General features: G+C 39.3%; 1 protein-coding gene and 1 non-coding gene across 3 annotated transcripts in view; both read right to left on the bottom strand.

Annotated features, from left to right (window-relative positions):
• The window catches only part of GABBR2 (gamma-aminobutyric acid type B receptor subunit 2), an 866,539-nt gene that overhangs the window by 277,491 nt on the left and 569,566 nt on the right, over nucleotides 1–19,482 (bottom strand). The window lies entirely within an intron of this gene.
• LOC122737598 lies at nucleotides 16,274–16,380 on the bottom strand. Its single transcript, XR_006354420.1, has one exon. It is a non-coding gene; the product is annotated as a U6 spliceosomal RNA (small nuclear RNA).

Genomic DNA, 19,482 nt, shown 5'->3' with positions numbered 1-19,482 from the left:
CTAGGTGGCACAGTGGATAAAGCACCAGCCCTGGATGCAGGAGGACCTGAGTTCAAATATGGCCTCAAACACATGACACTTACTAGCTGTGTGACCCTGGGCAAGTCACTTAACCCTCATTGCCCTCCCCTCCCCTCCCCCCAATTTTTTTTGCTCTAGTAATAGGGAAGGTAGAAGGTGAGGAGGGTTTAGGGGGAAAGATAATGAGTTCAGTTTTGAACATGTCAAATTTAAGATGTCTCCTGGACATCCATTTTGAGATATCTAAAAGGCAGTGGGAGAGGCGAGATTGGAGGTCAGCAGTGAGATTAGGGGAGGATAGACAGATTTGAGAATCATCAGCATGGAGATGATAATTAAATCCATCAGAGCTGAGGACATCACCAAGTAAAGCAGTATAGAAGATTTTTCTAAAATACCTCATAGGTGACAAAGGATTGCAGGTTTTTATTTTATTTTTTAGAACTACAAGAGTCCCAGTGGCTTCTTCTAGTCCAACCCCTTGATATTATAGGAAAGAACTCTAAGGAATCTTTTCAAGATTCCACAGAGATGAAGGGATAGGATCATCAGATATAAATTGAGGTCTGAAAGGGGCCATATTTTATTTTAAAGATGAGGAAACTAAAGTCCAAAGAGGTTATACAGTTGGCAGATTTGAGATTTGAACCCAGGTCCTCTGATTTAAAATTTAGTATACGTTCTTTCAGCTGTATCATTAGTCACCTGCCTTATAAGTGATAGTACTGGAACCCAAGAATTAAACACTACCTGCCTTCCAGAGCTGTTGTGAGGCAAGAACTTTGTAAAGTACTATATTTGCAAACCTTAGATCACTATAGAAGGGGTCTCCTCCTCCTCTTCCTCTTCCTCCTGCTCCTCCTCCTCTTCCCATTACCACCACCACTACCAGTACTATTACTGCTACTATAATTATACATTAGCACAGTGGCCAGCATCATGGGCTCTTAACATATACTTATTGACTGACTAATGAATCAATGAGTCCACTGATGAGTATTCCCCCCATTACCACAGATCACAATTTGTCCCTGCCTTCTCATCCTATTGGATTTACATTTTCTCACAAATCTACTGATTTATATCTTCTCATAAATCTTCTATAAATAACCTACCAAATCTATTTAAAAAAAATTCTGTGGCTAAAATTTTAGCATGGGAGCTATATATCTGTTATCCATGACTGGCCCACTTCCTTTTCTGATCATACGTTTATTCAGTGGTATATTTTATACCACTTCTTTCATATAAATAAATTATTGGTGGTAATATGCTACAACCTAACAATAATAGCTAGCTAATATAGTACTTTAAGTTTTGCAAAATGCTTTACAAATATATCATCTCAATTTATCCTCACAATGACCTTTGGAAGTAGGTACCATTACTATCTCCATTTTACATTTGAGGAAACTGAGTCAGACGGATTAAATAAATTGCACTGGGTTTCACAGTTAGTAAATGTCTGAGGCAATATTTGAACTCAGCTTTTCTTGACTCCAGACCCAGTGCTCTTATACACTGTGAGACCTCACTGCCTCTGACCTAATTACACATACAATATTGATGCCCATTGTCCCTTGGTTAATAGGGAATTTTGATTCTTTGGAAATGGTAGTATGCTATATATTTCTAGGAATATATAGCATTCTAAGAATGTCATTATTGAAATGTTGGATTTTTGCTTCAGGGAGGCACTTGGGATTGTTAAAGTTCGCAGGAATTTCCTACATGCAATTTAGCCCACTCTTCAGTTCTTGGTCTAGCTCATTGTCTGTTGGCATTACCCATGCAAGTGCACGTCTTTGTCTGGAAAACAGACCTTCTTCATCCATTTAGTTTTCCTTTGTGGATTGTTAGATTGGTCTCTTGGTCCTAGGTCTCATTGTGGAGGCTAGGTTGTATCATATAGGTTCATGGATCTAGAGCTGGACAAGAGGTATGAGGTCACCTAGTTCAACCCCCTCATTTTAGAGATTGACATTGCAGCTCAGAGATGTCAAGTGATTTGCCCAAGATTACACAAGTGGCAGGACCAATTTTTAACTTATGTCTTATAACTCCAATAAGTGCAACATAACCCACAAACAGAAATATCTGGAGGGAATCTCTATCCATAGGGAATCCCCCTTCCATTTAAACTCTGTAAAGGACACTCTCTGGGACATATTATTATTACTCAATCAATGACTACTCAGTCTAAAGGATTTCTGCTTTTTTGTTTTTACTTTATGATTTCCTTTTCTTTTTACTACAAACTCTATGTGTAGGCTGGACTTTCATCAACAATAAAAATCAGCAGAGAAATATGTTTATTTGTTTATTTATTTATTTATTTAAATTAATTTTTTTTTGTGAGGCAATTGGGGTTAAGTGACTTGCCCAGGGTCACACAGCTAGTAGTCAAGTGTCTGAGGCTGGATTTGAACTCAGGTCCTCCTGAATCCAGGGCCAGTGCTCTATCCACTGTGCCACCTAGCTGCCCTGAGAAATATGTTTATAATAAAAATAACTAACATTTATAAAGTGCTTTAAGTTTTCAAAGCATTTTACAACTATCATTTCATTTGATTCTCACAATGACCCTGGGAAATAGGTGCTATTATTATTATTATTATTATTATCTCAATTATATAGATGAAGAAACTGAGACAGTGAGAGGTTAAGTGACTTTCCTAGGGTCACACAGCTAGTAAGTATCTGAAGTCAGGTATTCCTTACTCCAGGTCCAGCACTCTATCTACTCTACCACCTAACTGCCTCTTATGTCACTTATGTAGATATTATCACAAAGAAATGCAAATGTTAGTGTGGTACCACTCAAGAATATAATGGTGTATATATATAATAGTATAGTAGAAAGAGCACTGGTTTTAAAGTAAGAGGAGCTGAGTTCAAATCCTGGAACTGCTACCTGTATGACCTTGGGCAAGTCACTAAACCTCTTGTCCTCAGTCTCAGGCTCATCTATAGAATGAAAGTGTTGGACCTAGATGTTCTTCTGAAGTCCTTTCCAGCCTAAATCAATGATCTATATGGGGAGTTTTAAAGTTACAATGAACTTTACATATATTATCTTCTTTGGTTCTCCCAACAATTCTTCAAGGCAAGTACAGTAAGAACTCTTATCCCTATTCTTCACATGGGGACACTGAAACTCAAACTTGGTCAAGCTCCCTTGGATAGCAGCAATAACAACAATTCACATTTATATAGCACTTTAAAGTCTGCATAAAAATTTTACAAAGATGGTCCCATTTAATCTTCACAACACTAAGTCTATGAGATAGATGCTATCATTCATTCAATCAACAATCATTGGTAAAACACCTCAGATGACATTTTGTAACCCCTTTTCACATGCATATCGATTATTATTGTTATTATTATTAATGTGCTGAAACCTATACCCACAATGTAGATTCTATGATTGTTTCCATTTTATAAAGAAACAAGATGAGGTTCAAGAAACTGAAGGACTAGCTTGGGGGTATATAGCTAGTAAGTAGTGAACTGATATTAGATTCCATATTTGGACTCCATCACCAAAGTCCCTTCCATTGCCTCCTGGTCACTTTTCTTCCCATGGCCACACTTCCATTTGGCCTAAAATTTCTCTTTGATGTCTTTTTGCTTACAGAATCCTATTTAGAACTGGAATGTCTCTCAAAGGAAGAAAACTACTTCATCACAGTAATCAAGTCTTCCAGAAAGGATGGGTAATGATGTATGAAAACACAATTCAATAGGCAGCAGCAGCACTCACAACTTTGAAGCCTGACTGGGGTGTCAATCACAAGAAGTCTCTAACATAGGTTTGTAGTCAGCCCTCTGTGCTACCCGACAGCATGAGCTACTTTACTCCAATAAAGATCTTCTTCAAAGAGGAATAGTATAGGGAATGGTGTCTAATGAGGCTCAACTCTCTGGAAAAAAAATTGGGCTTGAGCAGAGAAGCAGGAAATACAATTAATTGAGTGCTTCCATTGGCCAAATGACAAGATGCATTCTTACATCTTGTGGTAATGAGAGGGCCTGGTACGTACACTGAATAAGTAACCACAAAAAGGAAGCAGTGTTTAGTGGTGTGTATGTGCATGTATGTGTGCATGCTTGTGTGTGCATGCGCATGTGTGTCAGGAACCCTGCGGGTCTTAATTCTCCCACTGACAGACTGTAACTTTTGGCAAGAACTCTTTCCTCTTCTTACCTTTGTTGCCTTTTAAAATGAGAAGGTAGATGAAAGCAGGGGTTTTCATTTTATTTTTTGTTTTTAAGACTGGATCTCCCTATGTCACCAAGGCTTAGAAGTACAGGGGCCACTTAGGGCCCAATCCCACCTTTCTAACTTGGGCCAGTTCACCCCTCTTTAGACAGACTGGTGGTTTTTTGCTTCTAGAGACTCACCATATTGATGCTGGACATGCTTGATCCATTTAGCCCACAGTATCTCAGAACTCCTGAGCTCAAGAGATCCACCAGTGTCTGCCTACCACCATGCCAGGATAGATCAGTGGTTCTTAACCTTCCTTTTGTCATAGACCCTTTTGGCAGTCTGGTGGGACTTCTTGGAATAACATTCTTAAATGCATAAAAATAAAATACATAGGATTACAAAGGAAACAAATTATGCTGAAATAGTTTTCAAAATATTAAAAAAATGCAAGTTCATGGACCCTTGGTTAAAGAACCCCTGAATGAGATAATCTCTTAACATTCTTTTCCAGTTCTGAATGATTCTGTGACTGGTTCCATAATTCAAAGCTATCTTTTATGAAGGTTCAACTAAGAAGAAATGTGATTGAATTGGAATGCATGGCATGTCTGTCAATTTCAATGGAGACAGTTTTTGCTCTTGGATAAAATAATTGATGAAGGGAATTCAACAAACACTCTCTGAGTTCCTATTTTTTTTTAAAGTATAGCCTTAAACCACATTCTGGAACCTATTGGTAGACTTCCCAATTTATTGGAAGTTTTGTTAATGCAGAAGCCATTTTAAGGAAGCGCTCTTTGGAACGCATCTAGATGAGGGAAACTTGTAAGACCATCTGAAGCTTGGTTGAAGGAATTGGAAAGGAAGGGTCTGAAGTACTGGAGAGAGTGTCAAGTGGAAAGAAGGATGAGTCTTGGTCTGCTTGGTCCCAAAGGGCGAAATTGGGAAGAATGGGTGGGAATTTCATCAAGGCAGATTTTGGCTGACTGTAAGGAAATATTTTCTACCAATTAGAGCTATCCTGAATGAAGCAGGATGGGCTGCCTTAGTAAGTAATATGGTTTTTTCTTCCCACCTATAGTCCTTTGAAGGCCTCTTTCAGAGGATGAATGTCTATCAGAGTGGGGTTACTGAAATGGTTATTCCTGTTAGCCAGAAGTCTAATACCTCCAGTTACCAGACTGGTAGTAGAATATGCTTCTTAAATGAATTTTTCAGAGTATTGAAGCTTACATTTTTATGATCTTCCAAGCTTTTTTTAAAAAAATCTGAATCATTTGTTATGAAGATCATCCCAAGATATGGTATGAAGTTGAATTGGTTTATAGGCGCCATCCCATGGATCATGCTCAGAGTTGCTATTTCTGATTTTGCTCAATTACATGGGAGCTTTGGAGATTGTCCATGGCCCTGTAGCTGAAAGAATTTGAAGTTTCAGTAGGATGAGGCAAACTTTGAGTGGTTACCTGTATTTGAAGTCAAGGAATCTGATTTAGAATCTCCAACAATTACTTAGTTTTGTGACTGTGGGCAAATCACTTGGTCTCTCTGGGCTTAGGTTTCTTCATCCATAAAATGGGGAAGGTAATATTTATACAACCCACATCACAGGGTGGTTGTGATGAAAGCACTTTGCCATGCCACAAAGAAGGGAGTTATCATTACTGTTAGCATAGTCAGTCAGCATGACTCTCTATTGCCTACCATGTCAAGACCAAATTCCTTTGCTTGGTATTCAAGATCCTCTATAATCTGCTTCCATTTTAACTTTGTGGCCTTATCTTATATTTTCCCCTTCATGCAATCCATTCCCTTTATACTATCTATGTTTTCTTACTTCTATTTCTCCCCTTGTACAATTCTCTATCCCTGGGATGTTCCTCCCCACCTTGTTTTTTGAAATCCTGCCCCTACTTTAATACCCTTCTCCAATGCCACCTCCTTTAGGAAGCCTTTCTCGATTCCTCTAGTTGACAGTGACATGTCTCCCATCAGACCTTGCATAGCATTTTCTTATATGTTTAATGTACTTATCATGTATTACTATGTATTATGCATATCCATCCACGTGTCATATTCCCCTATTGCACTGTACATTTTATGAAAACAGAGGCCATGTCTTAGCTAAACTTTGGATTTTCCCTTGTGTATAACAGAGAGGTCTGCACAAAAATGGCCACTAAATAAATGTTGAATTGAAATTCAGTTTTGTACTTTAATCAAGTGATGCCCTCAGGATGTACTGAATGATGTAGAATTGTTTGTTCTTATATAGGATGGCTCTTTATTGCTAAGCTCTTCTCCACCCCCATCCCTTTGTCTCTATTTTTCTGTCTCTTCCCCAACTGTCAGGCTCTTAATTATTGCCACATTTCTTGCTACTATTAAACTTACCCTTCCCCCTTCTCATTTGCTGCTTTTGATCTACTGTGGGCTAGGAAATCAGATAAATAAGCTTGCTGGAATTGTGTAGAAAGTAAGGATATATAGGCTCTGAATGAAGGCCTAGAGCACTTTCATATAAATGAAGTGCCTAGGTTTTGTGACAGCTATTTTGGCTGCTCAGGAATATTTTTAATTACTCAGGGATCCTCAGCTGTGCTTGGGATGAGGAAGGATGCCAGGTAAGGGCAGTGTCACTGGATCTGAAGTACTGAATGACCCCTAGGGTCATTCTATGAAGCTTGGGTATTTCTGAGCATGAGCTGTCATCCATCTAAGTCTCATTTGATGAATGGATAGTCTTATCTTAAGTCAAACAGATGAGAGTTGTCCCAAGAAATAGTTACAATGTCTTATTTGCTGCAGAATCAAAGATTATGACTTGTAGCTTTGTCAAAGGCCCACAGACTGCATAAGAAAATTATAGTCCATCCTTCTCTCTTTGGTTCAACCCATTTAGGATTCCAGTTTATCTGATTGTTTTCCTAGAGGAGGCTTCCAAACTATTCTTCCATGGAAAATATCATTTTGGCATAAGATATTGCCTCAGGAGCTGCCAAGAATTCAACTGACATTTATTAGGCACTTACTGTATGTAGAGTACTAGTAGAGATATAAAGTTTAGGTAGTTTTTGTCCTTATAGAGGTAATAGTTGAGAAGAAGGATTTGATGAAAGAACAGGTGACTAATTGAATTGATTTTTTTTTTTGGTGGGGCAATGGGGGTTAAGTGACTTGCCCAGGGTCACACAGCTAGTAAGTGTCAAGTGTCTGAGGCCAGATTTGAATTCAGGCCCTTCTGAATCCAGGGCCTGCGCCCTATCCACTGGGCCAGCTAGCTGCCCCTAAGAACAGATGACTAGAAAGTAAATTATGGGGGGAAGCCTGTAGGGATCCTTATATACAGTTTAGATGGATTAGTGGTGTCCATTTCTGTTTGACTTTGATACTACTGCTTTAGGCAACTCCTAACTTGTGGTGAGAAAGTGCTGACCTGCAGTGGTAGACGGATTTGAGTTCCCTATACAAATGAAATTCCATTCTCTATTCTTATAAACATGCTTTTTTTCCTCTTTTTTTTTTCCTGGGGCAATGAGGGTTAAGTGACTTACCCAAGGTCACACAGCTAGTAAGTGTTACGTGTGTGAGGTCGGATTTGAATTCAGGTCCTCCTGAATCCAGGGCCAGTGCTTTATCCACTGCGCCACCTCGATGCCCTCTATACACATGCTCTTTAAAAGCAATAGAGCATCATACACTGGGCTGAACAGAGAGGGTTTTATGGGGAGGGGACTTAAGGCATTTAAGTTGTGCTTTAAAGGATGGATAGGAATTCATCACATGAAGGAGAAGAGAGAGGACATTCCAGGGAGAGGAAATGGACTGAGCAAAGGCAGAGATGAAGGAAAGTTTAGACATTCAGAAAATAGGGACCACTTCAGCTTGGCTGAAGCTTTGAAAGTGCAGAGAGGATTAATATGGAATGCAGCTGGAAAGGCTGGGTAGAAGGGCTTTATATACCCAGGCAAAAGAGTTTAATTTTGTTCAGTAGGCTTCAGAAAACCACGGAAGAATTTTGATCAGGGGAATAGCTATGAGTAAGAAAGACTATTCTGGCCACAGAATGAAGGCTAAATCAGTGGAGGGAGAGAACAGAGATAGAAGGTCATTGCAGTAGTTTAGGCACAAGGTAAGGGTGGCAATGGGAATAAAAAGGAAGAGATGTACATTTTATATTTACTTAGTAGTATATGTGCCATATCATCCAGGCAGAGTGCAAGTTTTATAAGGGAAGAGATGTTTCTGTTTCTGTGTTTGTATCCCCAGTACTGAAAACACATAATACCCACTGAATAAATGTTCATTCAGTTGAATTGAACTGAGCTGATTTGAGGTGGAATCGATATGACTTGGTGACTCATTGGATATACTAATATTAATAAATACCAATGCTAATAACTAACATTAATATAGCACTTATGGGCAGCTGGGTGGCACAGTGGATAAAGCACCGGCCCTGAATTCAGGAGTTCCTGAGTTCAAATCCGGCCTCAGACACTTGATACTTACTAGCTGTGTGACCCTGGGCAAGTCACTTAACCCCCATTGCCCCGCAAAAACAAAAACAAAAACAAAAACAAAAACAAAACAGCACTTACTATATGCCAGGCATTGTGCTAAGCACTTTAAAATTATTATTTCATTTGTTCATAATAATGCCAGGAGGGAGGTGTTACTATTATAGTTAACATTATTTTTATTTATTTATTTATTTTGGTGAGGCAATGAGGGTTAAGTGACTTGCCCGGGGTCACACAGCTAGTAAGTGTCAAGTGTCTGAGGCCAGATTTGAACTCAGGTCCTCCTGAATCAAGGGCCAATGCTTTATCCACTGTACCACCTAGCTGCCCCCCTAGGTGTTACTATTATAACCATTTTACAAAGGAGGAAACTGAGGCAAACAGCTTGTGACTTGCCCACAGTCATGCAGCAAGTTAGTGTCTGGAGCCACATCTGAACTCAGGTCTTTGTGACTGCATGCTTGGTACTCTATCCACGGTGATACATAGGTGTTCACATAGGTGGGCATGAGAGGTAAGGGAGAAGAAAAAGATATCACCTCTAGGCTAAAAAAACCCACGACACAGATAATGATGAATGGTGGGTGATACTGCAGACAGAAATAGTGGTCAGAAGGAAAAGCAGCCTTGGAAGGAGAGATAATGAACTCTATGTTAGGGATATGCTGAGTTTGAGGTGCTCTTGGGCTACCCTGGTAGCGATGTCTTGGATGAAGACCTTTGTAGACAAAGGTCCGAGTGTCAGAAAGGAAGTCCAGACTGGAGCCTCACAGAATAGTGAGGCATTTGCATGGAACTGGAAGTAGGGAAATGCTTTTAACATTCACATATCTGGGTTATGCTAGTTTAAAAATGTTCCAGATAGATCAAGTCATTGTATATATGTATGTATGTATGTATGTATGTATGTATGTATGTATGTATGTATGTATGCATGCATGTATCTATCTAGATATCTATCTACCTATTTATCTACTTATTTATTTATTCATCTATCTATCTATCTATCTATCTATCTATCTATCTATCTATCTATCTATCTATCTATCTATCTATCTATCTATCTATCTATCTATCATCTATCTATCTATTTATTTATTTACAGGGCAATGAGGGTTAAGTGACTTGCCCAGGGGGTTTGAACTCAGGTCCTCCTGAATCCAGGGCTGGTGCTTTATCCACTGCACCACCTAGCTGCCCCCAAGTCATTATGAGAATATTTATTTGCTTGTTTCTCTGTCATTGACTGGCTGTGTGACTTTAGACAAGTCATTTAATCTCTCTGGCCCCCAGTCTCCCCATCTATAAAGTGGATTCCATGATCTCAAAGGTATTTTTCAGTGCTCATGGGCTCCAAATCTAGAAATCGATTTCCTTGATTTCATTCAGACCGACTTGTGACTGATCCCTCTTTGCTCCCACCCCTTCCCCCAGCTTTCTTCTCTCCGACAGAGGCAGATGGCAAGCTGTTATAAATGTTCCTCCAAGATGCCAAGGGGAGCTCAAAGCCCTCTCTGTCATCTTCCCTGCCAGTCATTAGCACACCTGGTTGGAGGGGAGAATAACAGGGAAGTGGTTTAGTTTTCCAAGCAGAGAAAAAGCAAATGAATGGTTCGCCTAAGAACCTATCTAGCCCTGTCTGTTTAACAGAATACATTCTAGATTTATTGCAGCAACTCTGTCTCCTTCCATTAGCCACGGGGAAAAAATCAGTGTGTTTCATTGTATCCCTATTGCCTTGCACAGTGCCTTTTACGTAGCAGGCCTCATGCTCCCCCCAACTTCCTACCCTCCCTCCTTTAAGCTAAAGTAGAATAATTCCCTGCATCTAAGGTATAGATGACTTCATAGCCCTGCCTTAAAGCTAGAAGTCTTAGCTGATTCCAATACCTACTAGGTGTCACCTTGGAAGAGTGCCTACTGTTCATCTTTTTTTCATTTTCATCTTTTAAAAGAAACTTTACAAAGCCTTCTCTTGACAACAACCCTGTGGGTGTAGGTGCTACAAGGAGAGTTATTTCCATTTTGCTACGGAGTGATCTGAGGATCAGAGGGGCCATGTGACTTGACCAACTAAAATCATACACCCAGTAGGGGGCAGAGCCTACATTTAAGCCTTGGCTTTTAGTCTTTAAATCTAACCCTTTCCCCATCATACCATGAGACTTAAAAAATGTAAGGAAAAACTCTTTGCCAAGGTAAGCTAACATTATTGTTTTCCAGTGGCTCACAGAGATGGAGTTGAAAAGGACCTCACCTATCACCTAGTCCAACAGCTCCCTTTCTCGTCATGTTTTACAAATAAGGGAATTGAGACTTAGGGAGGTTAAATGACTTGCCCAAGGTCACAAGGTAATAAATCTCAGATGAAGGTCTCCTTACTCCAGAGACAGGACTTTTGCCCAATGTATCACATAAAGGCATTTGAGGATACCTTGGGTACTATGAGTGTCCTGGCAAATAACTCTATGAGGTGAGCAGTACAAATATTGTGATTTCCATTTTACTGATGAGGTAAACTGAAGAGAAAGGGAGCCTCAGAGAGGCCTGCCTCTGTAATGTTCTCCTTCCCTTTTCTCCCCACAATGAAATGGGATGTGGGCTCACTGGTGGTTGGTTCAAGGTCCTCCCAAGATCCCATATAGCCTGTATGGCAATTACTTATTTATCAAATATTTATTGAATACCTCCTGTGTGCAAGAAATTATGCTAGCTGTTGGAGACTCAAAGTCAAAGTGTAAAAGTCCCTGGACCTTAAAGGGCTTTACATTCTACTGGGATGGTCCATGTAAACAGAGAATATACTATCACTTGAGGGGCAGAGAATAATGAGGTGGGTAGAATGAGGAAAAACTGCCTTGAGGAAGCACTTGGTCCGCACCTTGAAAGAAGTTAAGTATTCTAAGAGGTGCAGGCTAAGAGTGTTCTAAGAATCCAAGGCAGTTTGTACAGAGCTGGAGAAAGGCAACTGAATGTCAAGTGCATGAAACCACTGTGGGCTCAATTGGATGGAACATGGAGCCTTCTCTTGACAACAACCCTGTGGTATAGGTGCTACAAGGAGAGTATATGAAGGGAAGAAATGAGAGAGAAGCTTGAAAAGGTAAGCTGAAGTCAGTCTGTGAAGGGCTTCAAAAGCCAAGGGTCAAAGAGTATGTAAAGCACAATACATCAGCTTCTCCAGTGTTTGTCTTTATGACACATTGCTTATGTTTCCTAACAAAGACCTTGTCTTTCAATCCTATAGTATTTGCATACAGTGGGTGCACAGGAGTAGAAACTCGTATGTGGGGGGCAGCTAGGTGGTGCAGTGGATAAAAGCACCAGCCCTGGATTCAGGAGGACCTGAGTTCAAATCTGACCTCAGACACTTGACATTTACCAGCTGTGTGACCCTGGGCAAGTCACTTAACCTTCATTGCCCTGCAAAAAAACAAACAAAACAAAAAACTCCTGAAACTCATATGTGGAAGACTAATCTCCTCCAAGATACATTACACACACACACACACACACACACACACACACACACACACACACACACCACCACCACCACCACCACCACCAACCACTCATTCTGAGACCGACTTTCTTAAAAGATTTTTAAAACCAGTTCAGGCAGTTTGCTAAATACATAATGCTATTTTGAGCTTTCAGATTAGTTTCGCAATGGAAGCATTCATTTTCTTTTCTGTTCAGTATGATATAGTTTCCTAATATACAGGCTATCTCCAAAAGTCTCAAGTAGTACTAATCTATATTTGTCAATGTCACAGAATTGTCAGTTGTCATTGCTGTATGTGTCAGGGCCATGGAAGATGCCCTGCATAGGATCCTAACAAAAGAAGGATTCCCTGTCCATGGTGATGTTCTCCAAATGTTCTTATTTGTAGATGACGTTAAAATAAATTGCATCAAGCTGTGGAAGACTATATAGCCTCCTTCCTCAATGAATTCCACTATAATGTAAATTTAGATAGATTTGTGTAACCACTCACACTATAAAAACAAAGTGGATAAAAAAGATATATTGCACAGTCTCTGAAGTATGTATGTGTATATAGGATATACATAAAATAATGTATAATTAATATTCCACACACATGAAATGCATATTTATGACATGTTTATTATACATACAAAGCCCTAATTTTACATACATATAATACATATGTATGCATATGTGTATAATATGTATACTTATATATATATATATAAATATATATATAATTACCTCATTTTTCCTATCCATAAGACTAACATGCAGTGGTCTACTCATGCTCATGATGTATCTTTCCAAAATTCTAATTCTTCCCACATCATGATGTCCCATGATTTTAAGAAATGTGGCACCACTGGAAGAATATTGGTGTTAGAAAAGATGTGCTAGGGGGCAGCTAGGTGGCACAATGGATAGAGCACTGGCCCTGGATTCAGGAGGACCTGAGTTCAAATCTGGATTCAGACACTTAACACTTACTAGCTGTGTGACCCTAGGCAAGTCACTTAACTCCAATTGCCTCACCAAAAAAAAAAAAAAAAAAAGAAAAGATGTGATAGTGAACAATTTGGAATCATTGAAAGAGCTGCCCAGTTTCCCTAAAGGTGACCTACCTTGTTTTCTTTCTCCTATTCAGTTCTGGGCCTGCCTCATTGTTTACCTACAGTGACTATGCAAATGATAAAAACACGTGCATATGTGTGTACATGTACATTTCTTTCTCTTATTCAGTTCTGGGCCTGCCTCATTGTTTACCTACAGTGACTATGCAAATGATAAAAACATGTGCATATGTGTGTACATGTACATACATATGTCTTCCTTAACCTTCTTATTTTTAACATGCATGTGTCTTGAATACTTGAACAAAGATGTAGAATGATGGATTTTGAGTCAGGAAGACTTGACTTTTAAACCTATCTCTAAACCTCATTAGCTTGGTGATTGTGGGCATGCCAGTGAACTTTTCTGAGCATTGGTTTCCTCATTTCTAAAATGTGGACATAATACCATGCCTCTGTTGTCTATCCCACAGGGTTATTGTGATGTTTAAATGATAATTAATGGCAACACTTTTCAAAATGAAAAGATCTACATCAATGTCAGCTAAAATGGGTTCAAATTCTGACTCTGGTTTCTTATTACCTGGATGGCTTTATGTGATTTTCTCTCACTGTTTCTTTGTCTATAAAATTAGGGGCTTCTATTAGTATTTGATCCTAGGTCTGACTATATATAAATTCATTCTATAGCAGATCCAGAAGAAAAAAACGGAAATACCGAACACTTTCACATCTGTCATTGTGGAGTTGTTTCAGTTTTGTCTGACTCTTTGTGACCCCATTTGAGGTTTTCTTGGCAGAGATACTGGAGTGGTTCACCATTACCTTCTCCAGCTCATTTTACAGATGAGGAAACTGAGGCAAACAGGGTTAAGTGACTTGCCCACAATCATATGGCTAGTAAGTGTCTAAGGCTGGATTTGAACTTAGGGAAATGCGTCTTCCTGATTCCAAGCCCAGTCCTCTATCTACTGAGACACTTAGCTGTTCTTCACATTTACCAAATGTTTAAAAAATCCACAAAAGGGGCAGCTAGGTGGTGCAGTGGATAGAGCACTGGCCCTGGAGTCAGGAGGACCTGAGTTCAAAGCCAGCCTCAGACACTTAATACTTATTAGCTGTGTGACCTTGGGCAAGTCACTTAACCCCAATTGCCTCACCAAAAAAAAAAAAAATCCACAAAAAAAACTACTTAGAAACAACCATAATTTAATGACTTTTCCCCTCCTTTCCTCATCTACTTGCTGTCACCTAAGAACTAGATATTTGGTCCTAGCACTGCTGTCTTAGGCTTTAATTGGTCTTCCCAGTAAGCGTCTGTCAACTGTGCTCTCAGGCATATTTTGATGCGAGTCATGTGTGAAAATGTTGATTCACAACAGGAATCTTATATTGCATGAGACCCACTTTCAACAGTGGAGCTGTTTTGCCACATTTTGTGTAACTGCATTACATCCACTGCTGGGGGAATGAGGAAAAAACAAGTTATTACATAAAATCTTGGAAAAATCCAGGCCATTCTACTCAACTGTAAGACTGTTTTCCAAATTGTAGCCTAGTTTGTTTAGATAAGTGAGTGGAAAGGCCCAGCTTTTCTGAGGAGAACCATACATGACTATAGGTAAGCACAGAGGACCATAAGCTAAGCCTAAGAAGGAGGTGATCCACGAAGAGGCCAAATGAGGTTTTAGCAAGTGACTAAAGCATGAAGTCAGACTCTGTTTGAAGGGTCAAGATACAGGCCTGAAATCAGTAGCAGAAGAAATCTGCATAAGGTTGGCACCTTGGAATGACCCAGAAGATGGCTACTGAACCAAATATACTATCTTTCTTCCATCTCTCTTTGAGGCCCAAGTCAATGGGGGCCTTGATTCAGGAGATAAGACAAATTGAGAGCAGCTAGGTGGTACAGTGGATAGTGCACTGGGCCTGGAATTAGGAAGGCTCATCTTCCTGAGTTCAAATCAGGCCTCAGATACTTATTAGCTCTGTGACCCTGGGCAAGTCACTTAACCCAGTTTGCCTCAGTTTCCTGAGCTGGAGAAGGAAATGGCAAACCACTGCAGTATCTTTGCTAAGAAAACTCCAGATGGGATCACAAAGAGTCAGACACGACTGAAAAAAAGTTGATTTAACAACAAAGACTAATTGGCACCTGGTTTAGGAAGGCAGTTAGTAGAAGAGGGCAGGTTATTTGAAGAGTTTTGACATGACCTCATTCAAAATGTTTAAAGAAGGATTTTCAGCATGGTATACCTACATATCCATACCTACATATGATCCTCCGTTAATGAGTCAGAGCCGGAAGGGAATGCCAAGGTCATTTAGTCCTACCTATAGCTAATGTACAACCTTCTTCTATAACTCTCCAGAAAGTGGTTGTCCTCCACTTGCAAATTTCTAGGGATGGGAAACCCATTTCCTCCCAAGGCCCATTCACCTTTGGGTAGAATTGATTTGTAGGAATGTTTTCCTAATACAATGCTGAAATCTAGTCCTCTGATTTCTACCCATTATGATTTCTATGAGGCTAATCCCTCTTCCACATATAGCCCTCCAAATACTTGAAGAAAATTCCCATGTAATCCCCAAATCTTCTTTCCTTCAGGATGAAAACTCCCAAATTCTGATTCAAGTTCCCTTACTATCCTGATCACCATCTATTGGATAAATTTTATTCATTCCCATCAATGAGTTCACTTAGGTTTTCAACTGAACATACATAATTCCCCACCTCATAATAATTGTGTTTCATTTAGTTCAGAAATTTTTGTTTTTGTTTTTTGGGGTGGGGCAATGAGGGTTAAGTGACTTGCCCAGGGTCACACAGCTAGTAAGTATCAAGTGTCTAAGGCCGGATTTGAACTCAGGTCCTCCTGAATCCAGGGCTGGTGTTCTATCCATTGTGCCACCTAGCTGCCCCCCAGAAATATTTTTTTAAGTAGACATTTTTCTATTTCTATGCTTTGCGAATTTGCATGTCATCCTTGCACAGGGGCCATGCTAATCTTCTCTGCATTGTTTCAATTTTAGTATATGTGCTGCTGAAGCGAGCACTTTTCCATTTCTAAATAAGTATCTTTACACCTCTTGGGGTCTCAGCTTCTCTTTTCTGCAGAAATCTTCTAGATCAGAGGACATCTTAGGTCCCACAACTCAATGCCCTAAACCTTTAAGCTTTGTTACAGATAGCATAAAAGTTTGCTACTGTAGGAATAGGGGCCATTTTGCTGATTGAGGTAATTCATGGAAAAGTCTCCTACTAAGACAGTAGAAACTTAGATATAGAATGAAGTAATAGAAAAAGACTGAGCTTCAGGATCGACTTCAATACCACATGACACTGAGCAGAGATACTTCTCAGTTTACTTATCTGTAAAATGGAGATATAAATATTTGTACTGTCTATCTTATAGAGTTGTTGTGAGGGAATCATTTTGTCAAGCCTAAAGTGCTATACAAATGTGAACTTGTTAAATTTGAACTAGATCTTCAAAAAAAACTTTAATAGTAAGGCAAGAAGTAGAATTGTTTTTAGCATATCCACTAGACTTTACACATGCTTATCATGCAGGGTGTCCCAAAAGTTTTATTGCAGTTTGCCACAGTCTGTATACAGTGGTGCCATGTTTTGCAAAGAATCTGTCCTGGATTATCAGGGGGATGTGCAACTGAAGCATAGAAAGTCCTTGTTTGGAAAAGAAATACCAGTGGATAAAGCACTGGCCTTTGATTCAGGAGGACTTGAGTTCAAATCCAGCTCAGACCCTTGACACTAGCTGTGTGACCCTGGGCATGTCACTCAACCCTCATTGCCCCTCAAAAAAAAAAAAGAAAAGAAATACAATTAGCTATATGATTAATAAATTAATTTAGATTTAATGATCTCATTTTTTAAAAAAGGAGAAACAGATGAATTATAGGCAATATAAACTAGTGAGCTTAAGCTTTACCTCAGGCAGAATTGACTTCTCCGAATTTTACTTCAATTCTATAAATAGTTATTAAGCTTCTAGTCTGGGCAAAGCCCTTGCACTCAGTGGTGGGTGGGCTACAAAAGTTAATTAAGACAATTCTGACCTCAGAAGGCTTGAAATTTGCTAAGTGGTATGTGACACAAAGAATTGAGTTGGCATGGTGCATGTGGATGACATGTACCCAAGGAAGCAACTGGCCCTCTCTTACCTTCTTCCTAGTCTGTAGACTTCCTAATCATATTTTAAAGCCCACTTTAAATGCTAGCTCTTTCATGAAGCTTCTTTTTCTGATCTTTTCTTCTTAGACTTCACACAACACTTTCGGGGGGTACTTCTCTAATAAGCTTGTCATCTAATGTTGAGTCTCTGTTGTGTCAGTTGTCTTTGTTGGTGACTTCTTTGCATTAGAAACTCCAGTCTTCCTAAAGAAAGGGGCTGCATCTTATCTAAAATTTGTACATAATTCAGAGCCTAGCATGGTGCTTTGCAGACAGTAGGAGCTTAATACATGTTTATTGAATTGAATAGAAAATCCCTAAGAAACTCTACAGGGAAAACCTTAAACACAAAGAAGATGCCAATCTATAACCACCAGGCGACATGGACATAACTACACATGTGGAAGAACATTTGTATTAGAAAGATGGTAAATGGGAAGAAGCAATATAAAGATCAGCTAGGATGTTTTTTTCAAGCGTGTGTAAGGGATCGCCTTAAAATAAATCATGGATATGATTAATTTAATGTGCTTAAATTAGTCTGTACAATAAACTAGGGAGGCAACAAGGTGGCTCAGTGGATAGAGTGCTGGGTCTAGAATCAGGAAGACTTGAATTCAAATTCAGCTTCAGATACTAGTGTGACCCTGGGCAAGTCACTTAATGCCATTTGCCTCAGTTTCCTTATCTTTAAAATAATCTGGAGAAGGAAGTGGCAAACCATTCCATCATCTTTGCCAAGGAAAGTCCAAATGGGGTCATGATGAGTCAGACATGACTGAAAGACAACTGAACTGAAAATAACAAAATATGCTAAATGAGGTTAGCTTGTACCACCATTTCTACTTTGGAGTGAAAAAAACTGAGTGTGATTTAATTGTATAACATAATGCATTATAGTATAGTAACATGGGATTAAGATTCAAGACACCTGGGGGTGGCTAGGTGGCGCAGTGGATAAAGCACTCACTGGCCCTGGATTCAGGAGTACCTGAGTTCAAATCCGGCCTCAGACACTTGACACTTACTAGCTGTGTGATCCTGGGCAAGTCACTTAACCCCCATTGCCCAGACAAAATAAAAAAAAAAAATTAAAAAAAAAAAGATTCAAGAGACCTGAGCTGTAATCCAGATTTTCCCATTAACTAGCTTTGTGACATTACGCAAGTCTTTACATCTCTTGGCCTCAACTTTCTTCTCTGTATAGTGAAACCGTTGGATTAGATGATTTCTAAAGTTCCTCTTAGCATTTTCTAAGGTTTCTCCTAGCTCTAACATTCTATATTCTAGGGGAACTTTCCAGTTCTAAATTCTGTGTTTTAAGGTCTCTTCTAGATTATTCAGAATTTTTCTGTGCTGCTCTAACCTGGCGCCTTTCTTTAACATAGAAAAATGCATGATGTATTCTGCTGATCAACAAAGAATTCTTTGCTTAGTCAGGATCCATGGACTGAAAAGGGACTGAGTTTTAAAGGGACAACAGTGTTTTTTTCCCCTCCCTTTTCCCTGGAGGATTAACATGTCGAGAAGGACATGGGGGTGAATGAGGACACTGAGTGAATGATCATTAGCATTTAAGAGTTTGAATGGACTATTTAAGGAGAAGGGGGGATGAGTGGCGTCCAGCATATCTGTTATTGTTGTTCATCCTTCATTTTTGAAGAGGACCAATGACATCATGTAATGGAAGGTCTTTGTGCTAAAGAGGGGGCTCCACTGGGGGGCAATCACTGTTTCCCTACCAATGGAATGATCTTAGGTCATGTCAGGAGTAGGGTAGTTGTTGAAAACTTTTACTTCTGGGAGATTTGATAGAAGGCAGTGATGTACAGGATGGGCCCAAAGTCACAATGCTTTAAAAACTTTTTGAAAATAATTTTTTCTTTATTTTTTGCCATTTACAAGATTTTATTTTTCACATGTAATATAAATTCATTTCATATATATATATATACACTGTATAT

Source organism: Dromiciops gliroides, chromosome 1 (genome assembly GCF_019393635.1).
Source record: "Dromiciops gliroides isolate mDroGli1 chromosome 1, mDroGli1.pri, whole genome shotgun sequence".
In the NCBI taxonomy this organism is placed as follows: domain Eukaryota; kingdom Metazoa; phylum Chordata; class Mammalia; order Microbiotheria; family Microbiotheriidae; genus Dromiciops; species Dromiciops gliroides.
Note: the sequence above shows the minus strand (reverse complement) of the source record. Positions and strands in the feature narration are given on the sequence as shown.